We start from the raw sequence: 13332 nt of genomic DNA, 5'->3' as shown, positions 1-13332 counted from the left end.
AGAGGATGGAAGCTAATAAATAGACTCACAAATGGTCAAATTGCAGAGAATAGGGGACTCTGGAGTGCTAAACAGTATTAATGAAAGAGGTAGATAAAAGATTATATGTGCCAGAGGACAGGGAAGATTATTGTGAAATAATTTATTATTTAAATGATAATGATAATGATAATAATAAACAGCTTTAATGGCATATCTAGGTATGTTTTTTCAATCTTATACTACCATATATTATTTTTATGATAACATAAAAGAAATTAGTTTTGAAATGTCAAATAAGATGAAATATAGCTTATCTAAGTGGGACATAAATATTTGAACTCTAAATTCTAAGTGTGTAACTATGCAAATTCCATTGAGAAAACAGAGCACTTTCATGGACAGAACAGAAGATATATAATACGTTATTAATTATTTAAAGAAACAGTAATGAAACAAGTATAATGTTTTAAAAGTTTGCTTTACATTGCTTACAAATGTTTTTTTTTTCATATAAATTCTTTAAATTTGCCAACTTTGCCCTTCAATCTGAAGGGTAAAACATGCTAAAAACATACATGTAAAAAATAAATTTAGTCTGAAAGTCAATATATAAAAAGTCTCATAAATCATTGTACCAAAATTTGATCCTAAGGGGGAACAAAAAAAAAAACATGTCAGTATTCTGAGGAGAATAAGAATAAAACAGACAACCATGTCCCATACCCCTACTCATTGCAGCCCCAGTTGAAGGCCAGCAGGCAATATTCCTCCAGGCAGGCCTTACTGCTACCACCCCCATCGGACCCTGTAATCTACAAGCTCTACTCCATCCCCCAAACCTACCTATCCTCCAAGAAATCAGCAGTTCCCTAAGACACATACTCCACCAGCTCCAATTGGATCAAGAGCTCCAAATGAACCAAGAGACCCCAGCAGCTTCCTGAAACACAAACACTGCCAGTGCCAATTGGACCAAGAATGGCTCCCTGAGACACAGACACTGCTTGCACAGATTAGAGGAAGAGATGAGTAGATGCTAGTGCAAGAATACATTCAATAACATAAAGAGCAATAGAGCACCACCAGAACCCTAGTGGTTCTACTACAACAAGGCCTGAATATCCTAAAATAGAAAAATCAGAGGAGGCCGGGCGGTGCTGGCGCACGCCTTTAATCCCAGCACTCAGGAGGCAGAGCCAGGCGGATCTCTGTGAGTTCGAGGCCAGCCTGGGCTACCAAGTAAGTTCCAGGAAAGGCGCAAAGCTACACAGAGAAACCCTGTCTCGAAAAACCAAAAAAAAAAGAAAAGAAAAATCAGAAGAAACTGACCTTATAAATGACTTTATGAAGATGATAGATGTCTTTAAAAAGGAAATGAAAAATTCCCTCAAAAAATTGAGAAAAAAATGGGAGAAATTAATCCCTTAAAGAAGGTCAAGAAAAGCAAGAAAAAGCAATCAAACAGGAAGGAAATTGTTCAAGACATGAAAACTGAAATAGAGGCAATAAAGAAGACACAAACTGGAAGAACGCTGGAAATGGAAAATCTAAGTAAATGAACAGGAACTATAGGTGGAAGCATAACCAACAGAATGCAAGAGATGGAAGAGAGAATCTCTGGCATTGAAAATACAATAGAGGAAATAGAGTCCTTGTTCAAAGAAAATATTGAAGTCAACAAAGTCATAACACAAAATGTCCAGAAAATCTGGTACACCATGAGAAGACCAAAACTAAGAATAATAGGTATAGAAGAAGCTCAAAGGCACAGAGAATTTTCAACAAAATCATAGAAGGAGACTTTCTCAGCCTAAAGAAGGAAATAACTATGAAGACACAAGAAGCTTACAGAACACCAAATAGACTGAACTCCTTGTCACACAATAATTAAACCACTAAACACACAGAATAAACAAAAAATATTAAGACCTGCAAAGGAAAAAGGCCAAGTAACAAATAAAGGCAGACCCATTAGAATAACACCCAACTTCTCAATGGAGACTCTGAAAGTCAGAAGGTCCTGGACAGACATTATGCAGACACTAAAAGACCACAAATGCCAGCCCATCTTTATAGCCAGCAATACTCTCAATCACCATAGACAGAGTAAACAAGATACTCCATGACAAACCCAGATTTAAACAATACCTATCCACAAACCCAGCCCTATAGAAGGCATTAGAAGGAAAAATAAAACCTAAGGAAGTTAGAGGCACCCAGGAAAACACAGTCAATAGATAATATTCCCATACCAACAAATCACAAAGAAGAGAAACACACAACACTATCACCAGAATATAGCAGGAAGTAACAATCCCTGGTCATTAATATCCTTTAATATCAATGGACTCAATTTGCCTATAAAAAGACACAGGCTAACAGAACAGATATGAAAACAGAATCCATATTTCTGCTGCACATAAGAAACACACCTTAACTTCAAAGATAGACACTACCTCAGAGTAAGGGGCCGAGAAAAGACTTTCCAATCTAATGGACTTAAGAAGTAAGCTGGTGTAGCTATTCTAATATCTAACAAAATAGACTTAAAACTAAAATGAATCAAAAGATATCTAGAAGAACATTATATAAACAGCAAAGGAAAAATTCAGAAAGATGAAGTCTGAACATTTATACCCCAAATACAAGAGCACTCACATATGTAAAAGAAACATTACTAAGGCTAAAATTGCTCATCAAATCCCACACACTAATAATGGGTGACTTCAACACCCTACTCTCACCAAAGGACAGGTCTGCCAGACAGAAACTTAACAGAGAAATAAGAGAACTAACAGATGTTATGACTCAAATGGACTTAATAGATAGCTATAGAACATTCCACCATAAAACAAAAGAATATACCTTCTTCTCAGCACCCCAGGGAACCTTCTATAAAATTAACCACATACTCATTCATAAAGCAAATCTCAACAAATACAAAATAATTTGGAGTAACCTCCTGTATTTTATTGGACCACCATGGCTTAAAGTTTGAATTCGACAACAACACAAATTACAGAAAGGCTATAAACTCATTGAAACTGAATAATGTTCAATTGAATCACCACTGGGTCTAGGAAGAAATAAAGAAAGTAATTCAAGACTTCCTAGAATTCAATGAAAATGAATGTACACATACCCCAACTTAGGGGACACTATGAAAGCAGTATTAAGAGGAATGTCTGTACCTCTATATACCGACATAAAGTTGGAGAAAACTCACACTATCTACATAATAGTAAACTTGAAAGCTCTAGAACAAAAAGAAGCAAACTCACCTAGGAGGAGTAGACACTAGGAAATAATCAAATTGAGGGCTGAAATCAATAAAATAGAATCAAAGAAAACAATACAAAAAATCAATGAATTAAAGAGTTGGTTCTTTGAGAAAATGAACAAGATAGACAAACCCTCATCCAAATAACCAAAAGACAGAGAGAGAATATCCAAATTAACAAAATCAGAAATGAAAGGGAGATATAACAACTGCCAGCAAGGAAATCCAGAGAATCATCAGGTCATACTTCAAAAACGGTACTCCACAAAATTAGAAAATGTAAAAGAAATGGACAATTTTCTAGATATGTACAATATATCCAAATTAAATCAAGACCAGATAAACAAGTTAAATAGACCTATAACTCCTATGGAAATAGAAGCAGTCATTAAAATCTCAGAACCAAAAAAAAAAAAAAAAAAAAGCCCTGGGCCAGATGGTTTCAGTGCAGAATTCTATCAGAATTTCAAAATCTCAAAGAAGAGTTAACACCAATACTCCTCAAATTGTTCCACACAATAGAAACAAAAGAAAAACATTGCCAAACTTTTCTATGAGGCTACACTTAAACTGATACCTGAACCACACAAAGATGCAACAAAGAAAGAGAATTACAGACCAATCTCTGTCATGAAAATTGATGCAAAAATACTCAATAACATACTGGCAAACTGAATCCAAGAACATATCAAAAATACAATCCACCATGATCAAGTAGGCTTCATCCTAGAGATGCAATGGATGCTTCAAAATGTGAAAATCTGTCAATGTAATATACCATATAAACAAAGTGAAAGAAAAAAAACACTACATGATCATCTCATTAGATGCTAAAAAAGCCTTTGACAAAATCCAAAACCCCTTCATGATAAAGGTCTTGGAGAGATGAGGAATACAAGGAACATACCTAAACATAAAAAAGGCAATTTACAGCAAGACAACAGCCAACGTCAAATTAAATGGAGAGAAACTCAAAGCAATTCCAATAAAATCAGGAACAAGTCAAGGTTGTCCATGTCTATTTATTATATTACTTGAAGTTCTAGCTTGAGCAATAAGACAACAAAAGGAGATCAAGGGGATATAAATTGGAAAAGAAGAAGTCTAACTTTCAATATTTGTAAATGATATAGTCTCCATAAATGACTCCAAAAATTATACCAGGGAACTCCTACCACTGATACACACCTTCAACAATGTGGAGAGATACAAGATTAACTCAAAAAAATCAGTAGCCTTCCTTTATTCAAATGATAAACAGGCTGAAGAAGAAATCAGAGAAACATCACCCTTCACAATAGCCACAAAAATATAAACTACCTTGGGGAAACTCTAACCAAATAAGTGAAATACCCGTATGACAAGAATTTTAAGTTCTTGAAGAAAGAAATTGAAGAAGATATCAGAAAATGGAAAGATCTCTCATGCTCATGAATAGGTAGAATCAATATACTAAAAATGGAAATCTTATCAAAAGCAATTAACAGGTTCAATGCATTCCCCATGAAAATTCCAACAATTCTTCACAGTAATCAGCTTGAAAGAACAGTAATCAACTTCTTATGGAAAACAAAAAAACCTAGGATAGCTAAAACAATCCTTTACAGTAAACCAAGTTTTGGAGGCATCACTGTCTTTGACTTCATGCTCTACTACAGAGCTATAGTAATAAAAACAGCTTGGTATTTGCATAAAAACCAACATGTGGGCCAATAGATTTGAATTGAAGACCCTGACATTTACCCACACACCTATGAACATCTGATTTTTGACAAAAAAAAAAGCGAAAACTATACAATGGAAATTTTCAGGCAAATGGGTGGAACTAGAAAATATCATTTTGAGTGAAGTAACCTTGACTCAGAAAGATTAACATGGTATGTATTCACTCGTAAGTGGATACTAGATGTACAACAAAGGATAATCAGGCTACAACCCACAGCTCCAAAGAAGCTAGGAAGCAAGGAGGACACTAAGAAAGACTCATGGATTATCTTGGGGAGGGGAAACAGAGGAGATCTCCAGGAGTAAACTGAGGAATGGGGGGGGGACAACATAGGTGAGGGGACATGGCGGATGAGAATATGATGGAACAGGATGGCTGAGCTGGGGAAGGGATGGAGTGGGAGAGCAATTAAGGAGGTATCTTGATAAATGGAGACATAGGGTAAGAGAGAAACTGTCGCTAGGGAAATTACCAGGAATCCACAAGGACGACCCCAGATTAGCAATAGTGGAGAGGGTGCCTGAACTGGCCTACACTGGTAATCAGATTGGTGAATACCCTAACTGTCATCATAGAGCCTTCATTCAGTGCCTGATGTAAGCAGATGCAGAGATCCACAACCATGCACCAGGCTGAGCTGTGTGAGTCCAGTCGAAAAGTGGAAAGAGGGATTACATATGCAAGAGGGGAAAAGATCGTGTTGGAGAAATCTACAAAGACAACTGAACCGAGCTCACAAGAACTCATGAACTTTAGACCAACAGTGTGGAACCTGCATGGGACCAGACTAGACCCTCTGCATATAGGAGACAGCTGTGTTGCTCGGTCTGTTTGAGGGCCCTGCAAATGTTTTAAGGCTCTATCCCTGGCGCATGAGCTGCCTTTCTGGACCCTATCACCTATGGTCGGACACCTTACTCGGCCTTGATGCTGGGAGAGTAGCTTGGTGTTGCCCCAACTGAATGTGCCTGGCTTTGCTATCTCCCCATGGGTGGCCTTAACCCTTTTGGAGGAGGAGATGGGGGTGGGTTGGAGGGAAAGGTGTGAGAAGGTAGTGGGAGGAGGGATGAGAAGGGGATCTGTGGTTGTTATGTAAAAATGAATAAGATTTCAAAAAAAAAAACAAAACAGATGAGAGCCTCATTAAGTCTCACCAGGAAGTTTCGAGCATGAAGTAGTGTTTTTAGAGAGTGTCTGAGTCATTTCACAAGGGATGGAAACCCACATCAGAGGAGCAAGGAGAAGGCTCATTGTGCCAGCAGTCATCACTGATGTTGGTGGAGTTAGTGATGGTGGCGCATATGTTTTTTTTTTCCTTTGTACCATCTGTTTGCTCTACCAAACTTGTCTGTCTCGTATAAAGCTACTTTCTGCTACTTTTTGTAACAATTAAAAAATACTTTTCAACACAATTTGTTCATACAATCCTTATTTATAGATGAGTGAACATTGTGGTATTTTCAGTAATTTGCTTTTATAGATAAGTGTGGTTGTGTCTACGTATAATTCCAGTTCTCAGAAGCTGAGGCAGGAGGATGATGAGTTACAGGTCAGCAAGGGCTGCATATTCATATCCTGTTCTTTCTTCCCTAAAAAAAAAAGAAAATGTTAAGGTGAATCACCTTGGGCTATGTATGTGCAGATAGGTACTGATTGATGCTTCTGTGGACTAGTCTTCAGGCATGTGGATGGTAATGTAAAGTACCTGTGAATTCATGTTTTATTTTCTTGTCAGTTTGAGGGTTTTTTTTCTTTCTTTTTTTTCTCAAGATGGCAAACTTTTTGGTGTCAAGATCATCATGAATTTAAGGTGCTTACCATCAAGAGTGATGATCTCACTGGGTTGGTAACTAAGTCAAATAGTCTTTGACCTCTAGACTGTCCTGTCTATGGGATGTGCTGGAGTAAGGGTGATGCAGGGATTGGGGGAGTGGCCAACAAATGACTGGTCCAACCTGATACCCAGGCAATGAGAGTGATCCCAACCCTGACACTACCTGGAGCTCCAGGACCCAGAGGCTGGATGGCTCGGTGACCTAGAATAGAACCAAACACAACTAGAGAAGAAACGTGGCAATGTAATGATGCTTAATGATATTCTGCTGTACTCATAGATTGATGCCTAGTCCAATAGTCATCAGAGGGACTTCGTCCTGCAATTGATAGAAAGAGATAAAAAGACCACAGCCAAACATTACATAGAGCTCAGAGAATCCTGTGGAAGAGAGGGAAGAAAGATTTTAGAAGCCAGAGAGGTCAAGAATATTACAAGAAAATCCACTTATTCAACTAACCTGGGCTCATAGGGGTTCAAAAAGTCTGAACCAACAACCAGGGTGCCTGCATAGGACTGACCTAAGCCCTCTACATATATGTTACAGTTTTGTACTTTGGTCTTCTTTTGGGACTTCTAACAATGTCAGCAGGGGCTGCCTTCAACTCTTTCACTGACTTTTGGGACCCTACTCCTCATGCCTTGCCAAGCCTTCATATAAGAAGAAGTGCTTAATCTTATCACAACTTGGTATATCTTGTGTTATTGGAATCAATGGAAGGCCTGCCCTTTTCTGAACAGAAACAAAGGATGAGTAGATTGGGGGTTGGGCAAAGAGGTGATGAAGAGGCAAGAATTGGAGAAGAGGAGGAAGAAGAAACTGCACTTGGGATATAAAATACATATATTTAATTTTAATAATAAAAATGTGATGACTTGAGTTTAGTCTCAGGGATGAACCTAGTGAAAAGAGAGAACCCACTCCTGTATATTGTCTTTTGATTTGCACAAATGCACCACAGATAGCATGTTGGTGCCATAAAGCCCCACCACAAAAAATAAATATAAATAAAGAAATAACCTCCATCAAATTCAAATCACCTCAGCTTGTGTGGATAAGTACTCTGGAAGGCACGAGTCAGGAACATACTTGAAGCTGTCGCCATCTGCTGGTTGACTGGGCATGGACGATGTTTCTGTGGAATTCACTCCAAGGCCATTCCCAGCAAGCCTTATCACTTCTCACAACTGCTTCCACGTGGGTCTGCTTTTAAGTTTCACCCATTCTTTCTTGCTACTGAGAGTGACTGTGACTCAGGAGAGAAGAATGTGGCTGCTTGATGTTTAGGACATCGTACTTTCTCTTTCTGGTGCACATCAAACCTTCATGTCCATTCAGATTCCAAGCTAGTTCATTTCTACCTTTCTGAAAGTTATTCCTTAACATACTGTTCTGTTTTATAGTTAGAACTTGCTGATAAGTAAATATTTCAGCTCTTCCAAGTCAGAGAAAAGCATTTTATCTTGTTGTTTGGTAGTAAAGAATTCAGAAATTCTCCATCTTCCCCAAAGCCGTTTAAAGTAAGAAATCTGCTGTGTTGGTGGATTTTTTCAGCTACAATAAACAGCATTATGTCATTTCCAACAAAACAGCAACTGGAGACAGACATAAATTAAACTGATCTCAGAAGGACAAATGCTGTATTTTCTTTATATCATTTTTAGACCTTATGTATAGATGCATAAAATCACACATGTACATAGGGGATGAAAGTGGAACTGATGTTGTGTAGGGAAACGCAGATGGCTAAATGGAGTAGAAAGGGATGACAGGTAATCTGTAGAGTTTACATGTTAAAACAGAGTACAATATCACATACAATGATGTCGCAAGAATTTTAAAAGTACTTATTAATAAAATCAAACATGAGGCCAGTTATTGGGGTGAATGCTGGTAGATCAGATGCAGAACAAGCCACAGCTACCTCACCTTGCCAGTTCCTCAGCTGGTCCTGTTTCCTCAGACTGGAAGCCTCTGAGTCCTCATCCAGAATGAATCTCAGCTGAACTGTGCTGCTCCAAAGCCTGAAAGCTTAACCAGCCAAATGCTTAACCAGCCAAATATTTAACCAGCCAAATATTTAACCAGCCAAATGCTTCTAGTTTCTGGTCCTCATGCCTTATATACCTTTTTGTTTTCTACCATCACTCCCTGGGAATTAAAGGCTCGCTTTCTGGGATTAAAGGCGTGAGTCACCATGCTTGGCTGTATCCTTGAACACATGGATTTCTGCCTCTGGAGTGCTAGGATTAAAGGCGTGTGCTATCACTGCCTATCCTAAGTATCTAGTGGCTTTTCTGGTTTCTGACCCCAGATAAGTTCATTAGGGTACACAATATTTTGGGGAACACAATACCACCACACAATAAAAGTATTCAATCTTTTTCATTTAAAAGAAAAAACTAAAATAAATAAAGAAATGTATCTGTGTTTTTGTGTCTTTATACATTTATTTTTCCTGAGACATATTTTAAGACTTTCCTTGGATCACTGATTTAAATTACTTGATTTTGATGTGGAAATATTCAGACTTCTGAGCTCATAGTTTTTTCTCTTTAAAATTTTTACATGTATTTATTTACTTAGGTAATTGTGCAGATGTCATGGTATGAATGTGGAGGTTAGCAGACAACACTGAGTGCAGAGTTGATTCTCTCCTTCTGCCATGCGGAACTTGGTGGCCGAACTCAAGCTGCCAGGCTTTTCAGCAGGAGCCTTTACCCACTGACCTGTCTTGCTCACCCAGTTGTTTTGTTTTGTTGTGACTTAGCTTTGCGAACACATTGAGTGCAATTCTAACACATTTTAAATATGCCACTGTCTGATAAATTCAGCATCTGAATCTACTACGTTGTTTCAATTGATTATTTTGTATCCTTATTATGAATAATTTTCACTTTTTTTTTCTCTTTCCTGATAATCTTTGGTTTCTTCAGTCCTCATAGCTTGAATTAGCAGTCTCACCTCATCAATGTATGAAATATCTTCTTTTTTCCTGTTTCTCAAAAGTGCCTAATTCAGGTCACTCAATGAGACGATGCTGGTGGCAGATGGTGCACTCTATGAAAAGAACATTGGTAGAACACATTAAATGCCAGTAAACAGTGGTTCAGTGACTACAACTGACCTTATCTACCAACAGTCAACATTTTTGAGTGGTTATTTTAGAGTATGAATTTCAGTGGTTTGGATAGTTTCACTTCCTTAGCTCTTGATGGACATTAGACATGAATCATCTATAAAGACACAGCCATCAGCCCTGCCACAAATTCTGTCCCAAACTAGATGCATACAGCCTGCATGGTGGGTACCTTCTCTGGAAGACTATGAGGCAGAAAGGATGGAAGTGACTGCAGCTTCCTGTTGCAACTTCCACATTGAAGTCTGGGCTTATAATAATGCTAGAGAACAGTAACTAATTGAGTAACTGTTAAATGAACCTCTCTTTCAGATCAGAATAAGAAAAATGGTTTGTTGATTGCGCTGGACGAAAAGGTGTCTAGGCAATGACTGGACTAGAGTATCTCAGCATCATAAGGCAATAGGTTAAAAAGATGGGGCATCTCTACCATTCTATTAGGCGGAATTTCTTTGTGTGAATTTCCTTGCATGTTATGCATACCATGAAAAAGAATAGAGTCCAAATTGTACAGTTCTAGCAGGTTATCATAAGCTACTGTATGTGAAATATCCAGTCATGTAATCCCTGTCTGCGAATCAGAGCCAGGCAAATTGGGATCATGCAAATCAAGGCAGTTATGGTCCAGAGGTCAGGTCACAGGGTATCAGGCTACATATCTGTGATGCCAGGTTACCACATTCTGTGGCTACCCATTTGGGATTCATGGACAACCTTTGTGAGGGCTTCTAACAGGGACCTGTTTGTTTTCTGGTCTCTTATTAATGGTCTTCCCTTCATACCACTTTTCTTCCACTGTAGGGAGGCCCTGCTGGTCAGAGGTTGCAGTCTACTATAGATTAGCAGCTCACCCTGGGTTCAGCACAGCATGTAAGACTCCCTCCCTCATCAGCAGCGGCTTCCTGCTCTCTACCTAGCCTTAACTGGAGAATGTCTCTAGGCCTGGATGCCTGACTTATCTTAAGGATGGTTCTTGACACAATTTCCTACAAATTTTCTTCCCCTGCTGCCCAAACTGTAATTAAGTAACACTCTCTAATTATTTTCAAAGGACCATACTGCCACTATTCTATCTATATGATAGGATTGAGCTACCTAATGCAAATTAGGGTTTGCCCCATCTACCACCCCAATCCTATATATCCCCTATACTCTGAACTAAAGCTGAGCTGACTCACTGAAATTGTCTCCCGGAAAGCTATTTCCACCACGTTCACAGGCCGTCCAAAGTTCTCTGCTGCCACTTCTGCCCCATTGTCCTTGTGGGCTGGTGGCCAAGGATAAAGGGGACTCCATATTCTGTATTTGTCTCACTCATCAGGGATTTCCATCATGATTTCCATCATGATTCCTAGTGACTGCATCTCCCTTCATTCTTTCAAATTCCCTCCCTCTCAAGTGTTGTGGGATGAGGAGACTTCTGGACTGAAGCTCTGCTCACCACCACAGGTGAGATGCAAATACCTCATCTTGATTGTCAAACTCAAAACTGTGATCCAAAAAGCATTATGTAAAGCTCTTTCATTAACTTGTTTTCCAGATTATTACTTTTCCCACCTTCACAGATGATTCTGCTTATAGGTCACAAAAGTACCCTTCAAGTAGCCAGAAATCAGTGGCAGCCTGACAGGAGCGTGGAATATAGACTACCCAGCAATCTCATGGTATGCAGCTACCCCTTCCTCTAAAATGCATAGGGAGGAACTCTCACTTGTCAGTCAAGCCTGGAATTTCCTCAGAGACCTTGCCATGTTGCTCTGTGTCTGTCCTTGACACTAGTAAGTCTTTTAACTAAATATCTTGCCCAACTAACTGAAGGGTTAGTGATGTACAAGCCTAAGGTGGATTGAGAAGCTCTGGATGGGAAAGTTGACTTGACTGAGCACACCTGTCGAAGCTTCTGCTAAGGAGATCCACACACCATATCTGGTGGTGTCACCACTTTCTGATTACAGGGGACTGAAGAGCAGATGGACTTTTCAAGCTCCTAAATTGCCTCTTTGACACCCTATAAAATCCCAGTACTCATACCACATTCACACAGTCTGACTTCTATGGAAAGACTGTGGCTGTCGGCTGTTCTGATTGAGGAACGGTTCTGCTTCTGGAGACACCTGTTTGACTTCTTTCATTTCCACATTACCTCTATCAACCCCTTGCTAATGTTAATAGTCTACTTTGGTATCCCATTGAGCACCAAACCTGAAATGTTTCACAATCGTTGAGGGAAACAACTGGACACCATTGTTACTGCTCACTTCTACCACTCATGGTGGGTTGGAAATATTTTCTGCACTGAACATCTTCATTGCCCACCAAATTCTCTCCCTTCAATCTTTTGTGTGGAAAATAGTATACAGGCTGCTATGCTTTTTTGTTGTTGTTGTTGTTTTCTTTTTCTTTTTCTTGAATGACTATATTTGGCAAAAGCAATAGAAGGAACAGGCATTTTCTCTGTGCTTCAAACCCATAGTTAAAACTTTGTTCCTTCAAGTTCCATACATTCAGAATGAAATTAAGTTTAAGAATCATGGAAAATTCATGATGATATGCTCTGAATCCTTTAAAGCAACATTTAAAATCTGGACAATTTTTTTTTCTCAGAATCCCATGCACTGCACACCCCCAGCTTTACTTTCTATCACCTTTTGCTGTCCTGTTTAATGCAGGACTATTTTCAAGTGGACTTCATACTTCTCTCACTCCTGTCCCCTTTTTATTAGTCACCCGGGAAAATTTTTATAGTCTACTTACAGTATACAAAAGTAAATCTCTGAGGATGAATAAAATATGTTTCATTTTTATCTAGACTAAATATAGAAACTTTAAATAGATGTGGAGAAGTTGTCAAGCATAGAAATTAATTTAATATAAAAGATAAAAACTTATAAATTTGGTTTTTCCAAAGGCAATGGACTGTCTGGTGAGATGAGATCTTCCTATAAGGATGTGAGGTCTTCAGGTAAAAAGGGTGAGGACGTTCAGCCACCTCTTTATATCCAGGGAGAAGGCCATGATGGTAGTCTCCACGGATCCAAACCAGCCAGAAGATATAAACAGCCAAAGCCATCCTAAGCAGAAAGCATGAGGCTAAGGGTATTACAATGCCTGACTTGAGATTAGAGCAAAACAAAACAAAACCGTGTGGAACCAGCACAAAAACTAATGCATAAAGTAAGGCAGAGCGCAGGATACTCATAGAAACAATTGCCAAATACACACACTATGGAAAAGATACCCTATTCAACACTGGCTCTGGGAAAACTGGATAGCCACATACGGAAGAATGAAATTACATCAGTTTTCTTACCCTGTACAAAATCCACTTAAACTAATTGATGTAAGCCCATGTGCTTGAAATTACTATAGG

Source organism: Peromyscus californicus, unplaced genomic scaffold (assembly GCF_007827085.1).
Source record: "Peromyscus californicus insignis strain IS unplaced genomic scaffold, ASM782708v3 Scaffold_14__1_contigs__length_90479793_seg_1, whole genome shotgun sequence".
Lineage (NCBI taxonomy): Eukaryota > Metazoa > Chordata > Mammalia > Rodentia > Cricetidae > Peromyscus > Peromyscus californicus.
The sequence above is the reverse complement of the archived record's forward strand: the minus strand, read 5'-3'. Positions refer to the sequence as shown.